The sequence below is a fragment of the Saimiri boliviensis genome, chromosome 5 (genome assembly GCF_048565385.1).
Source record: "Saimiri boliviensis isolate mSaiBol1 chromosome 5, mSaiBol1.pri, whole genome shotgun sequence".
Taxonomy (NCBI): Eukaryota; Metazoa; Chordata; class Mammalia; order Primates; family Cebidae; genus Saimiri; species Saimiri boliviensis.
The window spans coordinates 90,914,417-90,933,120 of NC_133453.1; the positions used below are offsets into that span (position 1 = coordinate 90,914,417).

The following is an 18,704-nucleotide window of genomic DNA, read 5'->3' on the forward strand; positions in this document are numbered from 1 at the left end:
ATGGAAATCAAAGCTAAGAGAAGTAAAATGCTTTGGGTCATTTGGCAAGAAAGTGGCAGAGCCAGGATTGGACCCAGGCATGGCCCTAAGGTCCATGATTAGACTACAAGACCTATGATACTATTCACTAAACTATAATGTCTTTGGAATTAACTGAATTATAAAAGAACATTTTAAAAGATCAAAACATTTAGAAAAATACATGGCAGTTTCTCAACTTGTGATATAAACAAAACTGGTCAAACTAAGCAAAAGAACAAGAAAAGTATACTGAATTATCTTAACAAGCTGGTGGTTTGAGGAAAGGCAGGCTGAGGCAGATAAGATTGGTGGAGATATAAAGTGGATTGTCTACTGTCAAAGGCTTTGAATACTAGCCTTGGTTGTTCATCACAGCTCATGTTGCTAAGAGTTTACTTTTCCTTTTCTTATTTACATATCTATTATTGAGTTTTATAAAATGTTACTTAAAGGGTAGTAAATGCACTAGGAAGCCTGGGGTGCCTGACATGGACTTGATCTCTCTGTCTTTCTGTAAAGGAAGTGCCTTTTTAAACACAGATTGCAAGCAGGGCTTAGTCGAATAAGCCTTAGTCCAGTATTGGTCTGGGCTCCCCAAACTATCAATAGTTGACAGCGACAGTGATGAAACTCTTTTCTGACACCTTCTCCAAAGATTAAGAGAATAAGCCTGTTTGTTCCACGGGAGTTAGGCTCAGCCACCTCCTCACTCCTGTCTCCTTCAGACTATGAAATCACCTTTGCAAAGATTATAACAGTGAGAAAATTACAGCTGTGTAAGAATTCTGACCTATTGACTATATCTTGCCTTTAACCTCCAAGCTGCCCTTGTTCATTCCAGGGTGTAGCCTGAATTAATTTTTAGAGGAATTTAGTTTATAGTTTAATTTTGAAACAAGGATGAAAATAGCCCCTCCCCCTCCATAAAACAAACTCTCTCCTTTCTTGGAAACCAAATCACCTTTATAAAACCAAAATTAGTCACAAGACTAGAAATTACGGCTCAGGAGCCATGCAGCCAGGGGCCACAAGTTCACAAACCTCCCCGGTTGCTCCTATAAATAACATTACTATTGTAAAACCTAAGATTGGTGTTTGAGGTATTTTTTAGCCCCTGCATTCTGATGGATCAGGTGGCATCACCCAGACCCGTAAATGGGCTCATCTACTCTTGTGGCCCACACTCAGGAACCGACTAAGTGCAAGCATTCACAATTCCTTAGCCCCTTGCCCACCAAGCTATCTTTAAAAAACCCTACCCTCTGAATTTTCAGGGACGCTGATTTGAGTAATAATGAATCGTCAGTCTGGTTTAGCTGGCTCTACATGTATTAAATTATTTCTCTATTGCAATTCTCCTGCCTTGATAAATTGGCTCTATCTGGGCAGTGGGCAAGATGAACCCATCAGGTGGTTACAACTACACCCAGGCCTTCGTTCTCACTCTGAGACTTCGAGTGCTCTGTGAGTGCTTTGCTTTTCTGTGACCAGAAAAGCAATCTTTTTGGCTTTGAAAGACTGCTTTTAAAATTCACTTTTGGTATGCTAAAATCGTCTCCATTCTAATTCTCTTAGTAGTTTTAGGTTGCTCTTAACACTTTCATTTGAGCATTTTATTGCATCTTACATTTAGTATCAAGGTGGCTGTTAAGTTTTTTTTAGTTTATTTGGTACATTAAGTTCTCTGAATATTAGTTTTTAGTGCCTTAGGATCTTACTTCTTTACGATTTTTTACTGTTTTCAATTCTTTAACATTTTTAGGTGCCCCTAAACATTTATATTTGAGCATTTTAGAGGTATTACGGTTCATTTTAGTTTAGGCTATAGATCTCTATAAACTTTTTGTTAGAATTATATTCTTTTTTTTTAATGTATTTTTCCTTACTTCCACCAGTGCTGACTTTATTACTTATATTGATTTTACTATTTAAAAATAATGTTTAGAATGCTAATAAAAGAGTGACCAAGTAACACCCTTTTACTCACACACTATTGCTAATTTTTACCAATATTTGATAGCCGGTAATTTTAACAATTTTGTGCCACAAAAAAATGAAAAGAGATCTCTCATTCTAAATATTTTAAATCTCAAATAAATTTAAACAGATCACCCTTACAGCAATTTAGAAAAATTGCCATTTTTTCTAAACAATTTAACCTAACAGTGTAAAATAAATTAACATCAGCCTAAATGTGACGGAGTCTAATCGTCGGGCTAATTAGATAGCTGTCTTAGTTGGAGTTCCTCCAGAAGCTGACTCTGAGACAAGGAATGAGTGAAGATAAGTTTTTGGGAGGGTCTTAGTAAAAAGACAGAGGAGTAGGGAACATGATAACAGAAGGGAAGGCAGCTAATATATTAAGACAGCAATCAGAGAGGCCAACTGAAGCTTCATCCTGTAGAGGAAACTCCAACAAATGGTGTAAGGCACATGCCTTAGATTTGACTAAGTAAGGGCCAAGGAAGCGAGGGTATTTATATGCCGAAACCTGCCAATCACTGCTTAAGGTCTTCCCCCAGTGGCTTTTAGTAGCTCAAAGGCAGTCTCACAGCTTAGACGGACGAGCTGGCCTTCGGATGGCAGATGTGCACAAAATGGCAAGGGGTTTCAAGCCATATGAACAGACCACCCACATCACTTACTACATTTGCAAAACCATGAGGCATCCATAAATCCCATAGTGATAGTTCTGACAAAGTAAATTTAGCCCTAAATATTGCCAAAATTTTGGCAAATCAGCTGAAAATATACTAACAATAGCTAAGTATTGTTACAGTAATGTAGTTTGTAACTTCTCAATCCAAAATGCTAACAAAATAAGAGCCTGATATTAGGATACTAGAAAACATAGAAAAGTTCAAAGAATAATATCACTCTATGCTCTAACTCTTTCAAGAAATAATCCTTACAGTTCCTGGTATGGTCCAAACTATAGCAAGAACAAACATCCACCAGAACAAGAGTCAAGGATGTGAAATGTCATCCTAAATAATCAGCCTGTGTGTTCCCCTGGTAAACAGCTACACTCCTACTGCAACGTGAAGGTAAATAGTATTAAAAAAAAAAAAAAAAAACAAGTATGGATTAAAGTCATTTGGAGGATCTACAAATACTTTATCTGTGTAGACAGTACTTTCTCAATCTAAGCAAGATGCTTCTTACTAAGCTTTGAATTTTTCCTCAGCTTGAAGTCTTTCTTGGACCCTAGTCTTCTGCCTTGAATCTTAGGGCTTCCTCCTTTTAAATTGTTCCACAGCATATGTGTGCCTTCAGGTCAGGTGACAGATGCTGACAAGGAGGACTTAGTTACAGTTCCCAGCATCCCCAAAATGCCAGAGCTTCTCTGGTCAATGAGATGCTAAGTCCAATGGGTTATTATTTCTGTATCTTCACTTTGCTCAGTGTCCTACTCTGAATTAGAGCTTACAGGTGAATGGATGGCTAAAACAGACTGGATGGTTAAGCCTAAGACAGCGATGTTTGTGGTCATATACTGCCCACCGATATGGGTTTATTAAAGTGTAGTAATTTCTTGAAAGCTAAATGCATCAGTGAAAAAGTTAAGTGTATGTAACCTATATATCTATGCCAAGAACAATGTTTGTAGCTGTGAAACTGATTCGTGGTTGTAATCCCTTTTTGCAGAAAATACAGAGAAGAAAAGGTGGAAAGCAGTATATGCAGGACAATGAAGAAATGACATTTCTCCTTAAACTGTGCTATGCTATAAAATCATTTGATTTGGGTCAATTATGCATGCATATGCTTGCTCTGAATTGTGTTTTCACAGCATAGTGGTCAGGTATTGGTCTATGGCTACTGCAGAGTAGTGCCCTAGAATTTGTCAGGGTGCCTACAACACTATTCTGTAGGCTTCTGTGATTGCCAGAGTTACTTTTAAAGTGTGGCAGTGGGATTTTGGAAAGAAGTGGGGTATAGAAGAGAGAGAGGTAGCAGGAACTGAGAAGAATGGGAGATTTACCTAAAAAAAAGATATTTTCTTTCTCAAAATGAAAAATCTGGAAAAGAAATGCAATGTATTAAGCAGTAAACATTTAGGTAAAAGAAAATTGAATTTTTCTATATTTTAAAATACCTGTTTGCAATATAAAATTATATACTATAAGTAACTCCCAAGTAAAGCAACATTTTATATAGTATATGACTAAATTCTTATCTAAAGTTTTCATATAAACAGAAATGTACAGGTGAAAGGAAGCTTAGCAGTTCCTGAGACCTTGCCTTCCTTTTCCAGATGAAGAAAACACAAAGCTAAAAGGTTGACTTGCTGAAGGTCATAGTGACAGAAGAAGCGCTAGCATCAGGTCTCCCCATTTCTTTCAAATGTCCTTTTCACAAACAAATAAATATCACTAACATAGTTCTTTTTTTGTAATTTGCAGAGCTTTTCATTTAGGCTCCACAATATAATACCTCAAAAAGTATTATTAGCCTTGCACCACCTCCCAACACGAACATATTTCAAATCTGTATATCTCTACTTTTAATTCACTTTCTTATTAAATGAACAATTGAGAAAAGATGTTTGTATGTGGCTACATATTAAGAACTAGGCCTTGACTGTATTCTTAACAATTCCATTAATATGAAATATATCTGAATTGCTATTTGTTTAAATTTATAGCAAGTCACAAGTCTCAAAGATAAAGCCATATTCTAAAAGGCATGCCTTCTAAAATTAAGCAAATTGAGGAAAAGGGGAAAAGTAGGTATCAATAACAACTTTAAAAATTATCCCAGCACTGTAACTGAAAGTTTTTCTTTCCCTCTCCACTGTGCCTATTGTTTCTATTAAGCTTTTCACTTCACTCCAAAACAACATACAAATGTGAAAAGAGTACTCCTATGGTTCTTCATTAATCCATAAAAGGTTTTGGTTTTTAAGTAATAATATAATCCTACTTCATTAACAAATCATCTGGGTAAAGAGTTTGTTGGTTTGGATGGGAATCAGATTAAAGGAAGTTCCAATCTTCAAAAATCAGGCTCAGAATGAAGGGCAACATGGAAATGACAAGACTAGTCTATATCCAGCTGAAGGAAAGGTCCATTTGCAATAAGTAGAGAGTAAAGTTATATTCTAACAAATGCACGACTATTTATGTTGAGTAAAATAGCCTTACGTTAAAAAAAAAGATGAAAAAGTAATCCTATTTATAGCATAGGTGCTGTAAGAAAATGTGTTTTATGTTTCTTCTTTGAAGGCTGGAAAAACACCTTTTCCTTGTAGTGGATGCTGTCTACTGGCAAAGAGGCAACATGGAGGTTCAGAGAGTAATCCCTCCTCTCCAGGAGGATATCCCCAGACACAGCACAAATGTAGCATTTATCAGGCCTTTACAAATCAGATTCTCTGAATTCAATGTGCCCTAACTCATATTCCTAATGAATGGAACAAACCGTAACAATTTAGCCATAGGAATTACAGATTCTGAAGGCACAAAAATAAAAATACTTTTTCCCAAACTGTGAAAATCTAGTCCAGATTCAACTAATATTTACTACTAAGTTTCTGGTTTATGCCATATACTTTCAAATACAATGTTCTTTAATTATCATTAATATCTTAGGGTATAGGTGTTATCCTCATTCACCAGATGAGAAAACTGAGACTATCAAGTCAAAGTTCTGGTGGAAAATTGCAGAGTTGGAACCAGAACTTAAGTCCACTATTCTGTCATCTTTTCATGCTGTTTATGCTTCCTCTGAAAATGGCTTATGGTTGTGCCAAAATTAGTATTTATCCTATTTTCAATTTTCAAAATATTTATTTGTCTCTGTTTCATTCCAAAATAATCAATGTAGTTTATAAAATGCCAGCCCCACATATTAAAATGAAAATAAGGCCAAATGCAGTGGCTCATGCCTATAGTCTCAGCACTTCGGGAGGCTGAGGTGGATGAATCGCCTGAGCTCAGGAATTCAGACCAGCCTAGGCATCATGGTGAAACCCTGTCTCTAGAAAAAATACAAAACATTAGACAGGTACAGTGGCATGCACCTGTGCTCCCAGCTACTTGGGAGGTTGAGGCAAGACTGTCACTTGAGCCTGGGAGGCAGAGGTTGCAATGAGCCAAGACAGAACCATTGTACTCCAGCCTGGGTGACACAGTGAAACCTGGGGGTGGGGGAAAGAAAATGAAAAAATAAGTGAAAAAATTAATTCAAAGGAAAATTATGAGTGGCAAAAGTTTAAGATTAATAATGAATAGTAGGACAAGAATGTTTTAAATATATTATTGATGAGAGATAATGCACTAATATTTAATATAAAAGACCTGCTTTATTAAGATAGAGCTTTGTTCAAAATATCTTTACCAAAACAGAACTGCATGAGAGGCCCAATGATGTTATAAGGTATGAATTGCCTTTGGAATTTTCTTCCCTATGGTTTCCTCTCACTTCCAGTGGTATAGTTCTCAACAATGATCTGAAATCAGTCAGTGCCTCCCTTTCCCCAGATCCCCAGGATGGTGTGATCCTTGGGAACATTTCCCTAGAAACCTAGAGCCATTTACTAGGTTTTGTAAGTACAAATGTATTCTCAATTCCAAATCAGAAAATTTCAACAACAACAAAAAATAATTTATCTGTAACTTTGGGCTTGGGGTTTTCAGTTATATCCTATTTACTGGAGTAATACGGGAAGTCTATGGGAGTTCTACTGCCATGACCAAGAGACCTACACAGATGCTTCCAGTTCCTAGCATATTTATGTCCAGAGAGACTTTAATTCAAATCAGAGCAAACTCACTTCAACAAATTATACTAATATCCAATTTTGATCATATTACATATGGAAAATGAAAGAAAAAAATCATAAAACACATAAACTTCTAAGGATTAGCACTTTCCAAAATAACACCTTGTAAAACCCATTTCAACACATATTTTCAATTTAATATTTATTAAATAGAATTCAATCCACAATTTCCTCCTGGAAAAAAGCAAGGTGTATCTATTTAACATAGCATAAAAATAGCATATAGTATAACAAGATTTACTACTAGCCTGGCTTTTATTCCATAAATGCTTTTGGGCCTTGTGACATAACAAATTCCTTAGTGTTGTGAAAAACAGACACACCCCTCAACTGGGCTAAAGGGTAAAATGTCCATTGTGTCTGTCAATACTTAAATTCACGTGCTCTGTCAATGGTGAAAACGTACAAACGGAATGAAGTTTAATTCCACACCGGCTCAGTCCCATCTGCATGGCATGTTCTTGATCAGCACATACTTTGGTTTTCTCAGTAGGTGTGGTACTTTGTGGTTTACTGAAAACCTGACCTTCTAGGTTCTCCACTTTAGGCCAGTCACTGTAAGCTCTTGTGAGGGGACAAAATTATAATGACATACATTTTAAATTCTCCTCTCTGATTACCTACTTAACTACCTTCCTTCCTTTCTTCCTCTCTTTTGTGCTTCAAATATAGAGATTTGATATGGTATTGCTTACTTCTTTATTACTTCTCCAAACAGGTTATAGGAAATAAATAAGTATCATTAGTTTAACAATGAAATTTAAATACCATAACTAAAATATACCTCTGAAGAAATGACAAAAGCTCACCTACCAAACATCTTTTCCATGTTGTTAATATAATCTGGCTCTCTAAGCTACAAATAATTTATCATCTCTATTGTATATGTTTCTGCATATTACATATAACTGGATTTATGTTTGTAATTTAGATTCCATATTGTTAGCATTATATAAACATCATAGCTTCTCTATAAAACTAATAATACAGAAGATAACTGAGTCTTCTCCCTTCATTCAATATAATAATATTTCGAATTCCTACTATGTGCAAGGTAAGTTTTAGGTACTCTTGGGTGTTTTAAGAACAGAGAGTTGAGCATATCAAATACAAACAAATCAGTATAAAAGTAGAGGTACAAGTAAAATGTCATGCAAGCTAAAAAGAGGGAAGGATTATTAATTCCTTTGTTATTCTTAAAGAACTGATATAAAGCAAATTAAAATCTGGCGGACTAAGATTTAAAATCTAATACTAAGGAGCTTAGATGCAAGTTTATCCCTAATTATAATTTTCAATGGAAAAACATATAAATCTCTTCTGTTTATCCTTCTGAAAGTTATCTCCTACAGTACATCCTATCCCTTTAAAAGATCCTACTCAACAGTTTCTCATGGTATTTCACATGAACACTGAAAATGCCATCACGTTAGGAAGCTTTCTCACCTGATTCCAAAAGCTATGATTGTTCTCTATAGCATGTAATGGTCACAATACTCATTATTGATTGTAATATCTGGGTACATTTGCACATATTCATAACTACCTTATGTACCACACCAAAATAATCTGTGACACTTTTTTTTTTTTTTTTTTTTTTGAGATGGAGTCTTGCTCTGTCACCCAGGCTGGAGCGCAGTGGCATGAACTTGGCTCACTGCAATCTCTGCTTCCCAGGTTCAAGCAATTCTACTGCTTCAGCCTCCTGAGTAGCTGGGATTACAGGTGCCCACCATGGCGTCCAACTAATTTTTGTATTTTTAGTAGAGACAGGGTTTCCCCATGTTGGTCATCTGGAACTCCTGACCTCCACTCTCTTCGATTTCCCAAAGTGCTGGCTCACAGGTGTGAGCTACCACGCCCAGCCTCTGTGGAGCATATTACCACAGATTTCCATAGTTGGGTTTGGGTTCTATATGTCTAGAAAACCCCATAGCTGTTTCTCATGTGCAGCCAGGGTTGAGAGCCAGTGTATATCACACACTTTCAGAACACAGACAAATCTGAAATAGCATACAGATTTCTTCTTGAGTGCCAATTTTGATTGCTGTCTGAAACACCATGTTAAGAAGGATACTGAAGTAGTGCAAGTTCAGATTGCCTGGATCTGAATCTTGGTTTTGGTACTAATTACCTGTCTGACTTTGTACTTCAGGTTCCTTTTATGAAAACAGAGATAACGCTCGTATTTACTAGAGTTGTTGAGGGAATTAAAAGGGTTAGTACCTTGCAGAGGGAAAGCTTAGCTAAATATTAGAAATTGTTATGGAAAAGACATTATGAGTTTTGAGTTATTTGCCAATTCAGACCTGAGAAACACTCTTGGGGGTTGAATCTTAATGAGAATAATGATATACCTATTAGAAAAACCATTACATACATACACTTCTAATTGAGAATTACAGTTAGGGCAGGTGTGGTGACTCACACCTGTAATCCCGACACTTTGGGAGGCAAAGGCAGGTGGATTGCTTGAGCTCAGGAGCTCAAGACCAGCCTGAGAAACATGGTGAAACCCTATCTCTACAAAAAATAATAAAAAAAAAGTAGCTGGGCATAGTGGCACATGCCTGTAGTCCCAGCTACTTGGGAGGCTGAAGCCAGAGGATCACTTGAGCTGTGGAGGTGGAGTTTTTAGTGCGCCGGTCGCATCAATGCACTCCAGCCTGGGAGACAGAGCAAAACTGTCTCAAAACAATAACAACAACAACAAAACAGAAATATAGTTAGAACACATCTTATCTGCAAACTGAGGCTTTTTGTATTTGAGGCTTTGTGTTTTGATGTCCAGTGTAGCATAGAGGAATAACAGCTGTGGGGAACATGAGAACAAGCATGGATTTGGAAACAGAATACTAGTGTTTGAGTCTCGATTAACTACCTGTGAAACCCAGAGAAAGTCACTTGCTCTTTTCGTTTCTCCATCTGTAAAGTAGGTATAAAAGCAGTTTTTTACTTTATGATGTTGTTACAAAGATTACAGGAAATAATGAATGTGACTGTATCTAGTATATGGTCGGACACATGGTAAATATTCAATAACTTTGATTCTCTAAGCTAGTCCTCTAAATCATACTTAACCCATTTATAGCTAAATGGCAGTATAAATGGCCAAGTATAACCTCCCAAGTATAAACTTGTTATACTAGTAACTTTTTTTCTTGCCCTGGCTCTTTATACCATGAAGGTTTAGGCTCTGGGTATAATGAGTAGACCACTGACAAAATCAGAGCCCCAAATGGCCAAAAGTCTTAACTTAAAGAAGCAAGAAACTAAAGAAAAACCTGCCATTTAAACCCCTGACACAAAGGCTTCATGTGCTTAAAAAAGTTCAAGTAATACTTTAGGTCTTTTTCTGTATATGCTTGTTTTGCATAACTGTCTAATTGTATAATTTTATATTAAACATTTTTCATGTAATATTTTCTCTTGAGTATTTTCCCCTATCATTAAAAATCCCTTAAAATACTGTTTTCAATGGCTGCACAGTATTCTAGCATATGATGGATCATATATAATCACTATTCTATTAAAAATTTATTATTCAATTTTTAGTATTATAAATAATGCTGAAATTTACATTCTAATTAATGTTAGTGCATTATTTTGTTAGGATGATTATTACAAAATTTGAGGTGAGATTCATATAACATAAAATTAAACATTTTAAAGTGCACAATTCAATGGCATTTAGTACAGTCACTGTATTGTGTAACCACCACCTCTATTTAGTTCTAAAACATTTTCATCATGATGAATATTTCTGAGATATTAATGAATATGAACATTTTAAATGTTTTCAATATATATTGTTAAACCGTCCTCTGGAAAAAAAAAGTTAAAACAATTTACACTTTCACCAGTGGCACCTGAGAGAGCCCATTTCATAGTTTTCTGTTCTCATGACATTAATTAGTATAACAAGGTTGGCTATCACTCAGTGACAACAAGTGTGCTAAGCACTATCACAATCTTGTGATTTAAGTGACCTATAAATTTATGTTCTTTCCTATAAATAATTCTCCTTGGTTTTTGGTCAAAATTAACCAAGCCTTCTATTAAAGTAACTAGATTCACTATTTATTAAGTTCAGCTAAGTGAAAGGCACTATGCTAAAATATGCAGACTTAAAACGAAATTTAAAAAAAAAAAAAACAACCACAGACTTTCAAAGAGCTCACACTAGTGGAGAAGTTAATCGTGTTATCAGGTTTTGTAGATTATGGTAACTGCAAAAAAAGATCATACAGAAGTGGTAGTAGCACAGAAGAGGACATGACTAGCTCTATTTGAATTTTCAGGGAAAGATTCTTATAGAAGATGACATCTGAGATTAATTTTGAAGGACAAATATGAATTCATGAGGTTGGCAAAAACCAAAGACCAATCTTAGAATCTGCTGTGGCCTGGAGACTTGAAATGTTTCTTCTGGGGAGTAGTTATAAGCAGTTTTGCCCTGCTAGTGTATAAACAAATGAGTGCGGCCTGTGGGAGCTGATGTTGAAGAGGCAAAAGCCAGATACATAAAGCACCTCAGGTGCTATGTTACACAGTTTAAATTTAACCTAAAGTCAATAAAAAATCAGGCCGGGCGCGGTGGCTCAAGCCTGTAATCCCAGCACTTTGGGAGGCTGAGGCGGGTGGATCACGAGGTCGAGAGATCGAGACCATCCTGGTCAACATGGTGAAACCCCATCTCTACTAAAAATACAAAAAATTAGGTGGGCATGGTGGCGCGTGCCTGTAATCCCAGCTACTCAGGAGGCTGAGGCAGGAGAATTGCCTGAACCCAGGAGGCGGAGGTTGCGGTGAGCCGAGATCGCGCCATTGCACTCCAGCCTGGGTAACGAGGGCAAAAACTCCGTCTCAAAAAAAAAAAAAAAAAAAAAAATCATTAGTAGATTTTAATTCTGGGAGATACATTATTGTATTATTGTTTTAGATTACTGTTTCGGTCAACCAAATCATTTAATCAACCAAATACTTTAATAGGGCATAAAGATATCCTGTATGATCTGGCTCCTTTGTCCATGTCCAGGCTAATTTTGAGCCACTCTCCCCTCTGGTTTATCTGGTAACACTAAACTGTTTTCAGTTTCATTTCCTAGGCATTTATACAAGTGGTCCCTTCGTTTGGACAGTGTTTCTTTTCTCTCTGACAGCCTAACATTCACTTACCTTTTAGATAGCAACAGAAGTGTAGCTTACTCTGGAGAGCTTGCACTTATAAGCCCCCTATGTGCTACTAAGAATGCTTGTTCTCAACGTGCTTGTTACACTGTTGTGTCTTTAACTGTCTATACACACCAGATACTATGAGTTTTTCAAAGGCAATGATCATTTCAAGTTTAATGACCCTTATGTCCACAATATCTAGCACAGGACCTAGAATATAGAAGTTATTCAGTAAATATCTCATGAATGAGTACTGAATATGGAAGGCAATCCTCATGTGAAATTTAACGACCATTATATCCACAATATCTAGCATAGGACCTACGACATAGAAGCTATTCAATAAATATCTAATGAATAAGTGTTGACTATGGCATATGAGCCTGGCAGCAGACCAGGTGGATGACCATGATAAAAGTACAAATGAAGGCAAAAGTGTCAAGAATGAAGAGCATAGAAAGGAGAGTAATATAGGAGTTGGAATCAATAAAATATGATAACTTACAAAATGTAGAGAACAAAGGACAAAGAGAAGAATGATAGAAATTACTTAATCTCTGAAGGATGCTTCCCAATTTTTAAGAAAATAGGCATTCAGGACCAAGACAATCATGTTTCCTTTTCCCTGTCCGAGCTCTCTCCTATTACTCAAGCCAGGCACAATGGCTTCCTTATCATTTTCCCAAAATGCCAGGTACACTCCTGCCTCACACTGTGCAGTTGCTCTTTCCTCATTCCGTAACAGGCTTCCCTTAGATACCCTTGTGGCTTGCCCCATCACCTCCTCAGATCTTTGCTCAAATGATAACTTTTCTGTGATGATGTCCCTAAACATCCTACTTAGAACTGCAACTTTTATCCTCAGCTTGGCTCTCCTTAGCAGCAATCATCCTTGCTTCATTTTTCTCCAAAGAATTTGTCAATATCAGACATACGATATGTTTTAATTATTTGCTTTTTCTCTTTCACTAAAAATATGCATTTCTGGAGAGGTAAATATTTGTTTGATTATATCACTATTGTACCTTCAGGGACTATAGAACCTCGTAGGTACTCAATAAATGTTTATTTAATTAATTAATGATTCAATGAAGATCTGAACAGTGTTGCCCATATGGGCATATAAAAAGAAAATGAAATGTAGGAGATAAGTTCATTTCAAGATATGCTAAATTAGGGGCTGCCTCTGAGACATTAAACTGGTACTCAATAAAAACATTTCAGCTGGTTCCATCAAGCATGTCATATCCAGAGACAATGTATAAAGGATCAAGAGAATTTATAAAACCCATAGAAATTGGGAAATACCAAATATTTAAGGAGTAGGCAAAGGAAGAAGGGCAAAAACATCTAAAAAGGAACAGCCAAAGGACTTGGGAGAATATTAATAAACAAAAATAATTCTCTAGCCCTAACTCAGATTTATTGAATCAGAAACTCTGATGTAATAGCACTGGCAAACATTGTTAAAATCACCTTTTTCAGAACTCTGGAAATTAAAAACTTAATCCAGAGAATATTTATTCAAGAAAAGTGGCTGAATATTCATATGAAGAGTGAATCTTGTGGCATTTTAATTTGCATGAATTCCATTCTCTTTTCCAGTTGTAAGTAATCTGAAAAGCCAAAAGCTTCACTACTATGGTAGCTGTGTAAACTAGCAGCTTAGCAGTCACTAACGGGTTAGAACAGTTTTAAAAATTCTACATTTTGTAACAGTTTTAAGAGTTCCCAAATGTCCATTCTCACAGAACTGTCATTATTTTACCTATCTGGCAGCTCACTAAGCTCCATTTTCAGGACTTGTGTTCATTTCAGCTGACTCAGAACTGCCTCTATGCTGCCAGTGCTACCTACAGGATATTTGTCAAAAATAATCAGTGGCAACTGTTTAACAATGCAGGAGATGACTTTTAAATAGCTGGAGCTAACAAGAAGCTTATCAAAAAAATTAAACAAAAAAAACTGGAGAGTAAAATGTCCTTAGGAGTCTACAAAAAGGTCTACCATATTTCTGGGAATCTAGTGTTACGCACCGTGACTTGTGCAGGATCACTAAAGACCTGAGAAAACTCTAAGCTCTCACCTCTGGCTGACTCAGAGGCTCTGTGCAAGCAGAAAGTGAAGGCTAAAGCTAAGAAAGAGTAGTAAACAGTCTGCTGGAACATTGAAGTCATGTCCCAATACACACACAGAGGCCCTTCACAAAGGCAGGGAAACTCACTGGCTTAATCTCCCATAAATCACTAGTTGACCATAAAGGTAACAGCAGAAATTTTACTGGCCACACACAACAAAGAATACCAGTTTTAAGGAAAAAAATCACTCAAAAAACACATGCATAGCAACAACAACAAATGGCAACAACAAACTGAGGGGAGAGGGTAATCTAATTTTTAGAGTTGACAGTTACATTTATTTAAAATGTTCATTTTTGGGCCAGGCACAGTGGCTCACACCTGTAATACCAGCACTTTGGGAGGCTGAGGTGGGGATCACTTAGGTCAGGAGTTTGACACCAGCCTGGCCAACATGGTGAAACCCCATCTCTACTAAAAATACAAAAATTAGCCAGGTGTGGTGGTACATGCCGGTAGTCCCAGCTTCTCAGGAGACTGAGGCAAGAGGATCACTTGAATCTGGGAGGCGGAGGTTGCAATGAATTGAGATCACACCACTGCACTACAGCCTGGGTGACAGTGCATACTCCATCTCAAAAAAATACTACTAATAAAATAAAAATAAATAAATAAATAAAATGCTCCATTTTGACAACAAATTATGACATATAAAAAGGAAAGTATGGCTTATACACAGGATAAAGAGCAGCTGATTGAAACTGTCCCCATGGAAACCCAAATATTAGATTAGACAAAGATGTTAAATCATCTATAATACATATGTTCAAAAAATTAAAAGAAACTATGCCTATGAATAAAGTATATAAATAATGTCTTACCAAATAGAAAATAACAGCAAAGAGAAAGAAATTATCTTTCAGAAAGAAACAAATAGAAACACTGGGGTTTAAAAGGTAGTAACAGGCTGAGTGCGGTGACTTACACCTGTAATCCCAGCACCTTGGGAGGCTGAGGTGGGCGGATCACCAGGTCAAGAGATTGAGACCATCCTGGCCAACACAGTGAAACCCCATTTCTACTAAAATACAAAAATTAGTTGGGCATGGTGGCATGTGCCTGTAGTCCCAGCTACTCGGTAGGCTGAGGCAGGAAAATTGCTTGAAGCTGGGAGGTGGAGGTTGTAGTGAGTTGAGATCCCAAAACTGCACTCCAGCCTGGCACCTGGCGAAAGAGCAAGATTCTGTCTCAAAAAAAAAAAAAATGTAGTAACAGAAATAAAAATATTTACTAGAAGGTTTCACCAGCAGCATATTTGAGTTTACAGAAGAAAGAAAAAGTGAACTTGGTGACAATGAACTAATGAAAGGTTAGTTGAGACTATCTTATATGAGAAGCAAAAAGCAAATACAATTAAACAATTAAAAGAGTCTCTGATATCTGTGGGACACCAGCCAGCAACCCGATAATGCATGAGGGAGGCCCAGAAGAAGAGATAGAAAGGGACAGTAATAGTATGTTTTTTTTAAATGGCTAAAATAATTTCCAAATACAATTGAAAAAAATACCCTTAATATGGATACCCAAGAAGCTCAACAAACTCAACTAGTATAAACTCAAATACATATACGTATACCCAAACACATCAAATTAAAATGTCAAAAGGCAAAGACAAGGCCAAGCGGCGTGGCTCATGTCTATAATTCCAACACTTTGGGAGGCCGAGGCAGGTGGGTCACTTAAGCCCAGGAATTAGAGGTCACATTGGACAACATAGGGAGATCTAAATCTCTACACAAATAAAAATTAAAAATTAAAAATTAGCCAGGTGTGGTGGTGCACACCTATAAAGAGGATCGCTTGACCCCAGGAGACTGGGGCTGCAGTGAGCCATAACATGACATGTGCCTCAGCCTGGGCAACAGAGCAAGACCCTGTCTCAAAAAAATGAAACAAATGGCAAAGACAAAGAGATAATCTTGTAAGTAGCAAGAAAAAACAAACCTATCATATATAAGATATCTACAATAAGATTAAGAACTTACTATAAACAACCATAGGTCAATAAACTAGATAACCAAAATAAAATAGGCATTCATTAAAGTGTCTATTGTTGTTGTTAAATGTTCTGCAGTGTCATATTAATATACAATTATTTTCACAGGTGGGATACTGTATTTTTAGAATTGATTTTATTTCTATCATGATAATACAATGCATACAGTGTATCAAGTAAAATAATATTAATAGACTCATAGTAAAAACAGCATTCCTCTGCCACCTTTCCCTCTAAGAGCTCTCTCTGTCTCCAGAGACAAATATCCTCAACTCTTCTGTCTTTTTTCCACTGGGATTAGCCTCTTTATTTCTAAATGATATTCTGATACAGTAAGTCTTCACTTAACATTGTCAATAGATACTTGGAAAATGCAACTTTAAGCAAAACCAGGTATAATGAAACCAACTGAAAGGATGTTATTTGAGGACCTGCTGTAGGTTGTTCAAAGTTGCACTTTCCAAGAACCTATCAAGGATATTAAGTGAGGATTTATTGTACTTCTACTTCTTCCCTTAACAATTTTAAATACTATTGGTTGACTTCTCATTATGTATGAAGACTTAGCTCTTCTGCATCCCTATAATTGCATTTCTGTCCATCTCTAATGTCAAAGTAATGTTGTAATTTTGGGTTACATGTGTGGCCAATGTCTATATTATCATGACTTATAAATATTATAGTCCCTGAAGTGAACTAGGAACATGGCTATTATTTCTCCTGAACTTACTAATTCCATGATTTTTTCAAGCACTTAGTTTTATATGCACTTAGTAAAAAATTTTTTTTTTTTGAGACGGAGTTTCGCTCTTGTTACCCAGGCTGGAGTGCAATGGCGCGATCTCGGCTCACCGCAACCTCCGCCTCCTGGGTTCAGGCAATTCTCCTGCCTCAGCCTCCTTAGTAGCTCGGATTACAGGCATGTGCCACCATGCCCAGCCACTTTTTTTGTATTTTTAGTAGAGACGGGGTTTCACCATATTGACCAGGATGGTCTCGATCTCTTGACCTCATTATCCATCCGCCTCGGCCTCCCAAAGTGCTGGGATTACAGGCTTGAGCCACCGCGACCGGCCTGTAGAATTTTTATATACTCTTCTGACACCACTGCTACCTGGGTATCAATTTTTTTTTCACATGTTCAAACATATCAATTACCTTTCTTTCCTGGACAGCTCCTTCCTGAAGGCTCTGTTTATAGGGTACAATTTAAACTTGGTTTTGTTCTTAGTTTGCTGAGTAACAGCCACACTGGTACTTTTCTTTGCTGCTTTCCTGGATAGGACTCTGTTTTCATTTGTCTATGTGTTTCTCTTTCTTGATTCACTTGTTCATCTAGATGAATCACATTCTCTAGTTGTTTCCCAAGAAACAGCCCATGGAAAGTATTTTTGGGTGTGAGGGTAATATTCTCTCTAGTCTGTCATCACACTTGATTTGGCTGGATATAAAATTCTATGTAATAAAATTTGTTTCCCTTACAATTTTGGAGACTATTCCATAATTTAAATTATTTGAGGAGTTCAATGCCATTCTACTACTCTGAATGTGAACCATTCACATTCCTTGCCCTTAGAAAGTGCCTCACAATCTTCTCTTTATCTCTATTATGCTGAAATTTTGTGATCATTTTCCTGAATATGGGTATTTTTTATTTATAGTGCTGGATATTTCTGTGGTCTTTTTCAATGTACAGACTCATATTCTTCAGTTCTGAGAAAGTTTAACATATTCTTTCTTTGATAATGTCTCATTCACTCTACTTTTTTGGTTCTTCTTTTGTGAGACTCCTATTTGCAATACGATAGGCCTTCTAAGCCTTTAGTCTCATGGTTTTGTCTGCCTTTTTATCTCTTTGATTTTTTTTTTGTCCTATTTTTCTAGGAGTTCTCCACAGTTTTTCTTCCAGCCTGTTTAAGTTTCAAAATCATTTTATTTATTATTTTTTGAGACAGGGTCTCAGTCTGTTACCCAGGCTGGAGTGCAGTGGCACAATCACAGGTCATGGCAGCCTTGAACTCCTGGGCTCAAGAGATCTTCCTGCCTCAGCCTCCCAAAGTGTTGGAATTACAGGTGTAAGCCACCGTGCCCAGCCTCAATTTTTTCTTTTTATTAAAAAAATTTTTTTTGAGATGAGATCTTGCTATGTCACCTAGGCTGGACTTCGGTGGCATGTTACAGCTGACTGCAGCCTCAAACTCCTGAGCTCAAGCGATCCTCCTGCCTCAGCCTCTTGGGTAGCTGGGACTACAGGCGTGAACTACCATGCCTGGCTTTTGTTTTTTGTTTATGTTACCATATTTTTAATTTCAAAGCTCTGCCTGTGGATATAATTTTAAAAATTTAAATAGCGCCTTATTACATTTTAATTTTCTGACAACTTTCATTTTCAGTATCCTCCAAATTCCATTATACTATTTGTTTTGTTTTGTTTCATGTTCCAGACTTTCCTTCAACTATTAGACAACTGCTGGAATGAACTGTTGGACACTTATTCATGCTGAGAATGAAGCACCAAAACGAAGTGAGTGGGTAGAGCCTGTCAACTAGTAGAGTTTATTGGGGGTTAATCAGATAAGATGGCCTA

The 18,704-nt window shown here is 36.8% G+C and overlaps 1 protein-coding gene across 10 annotated transcripts in view; it reads right to left on the reverse strand.

Annotated features, from left to right (window-relative positions):
• The window catches only part of MBD5 (methyl-CpG binding domain protein 5), a 478,342-nt gene that overhangs the window by 329,467 nt on the left and 130,171 nt on the right, over positions 1–18,704 (reverse strand). The gene's annotated exons all lie outside the window — the stretch shown is intronic.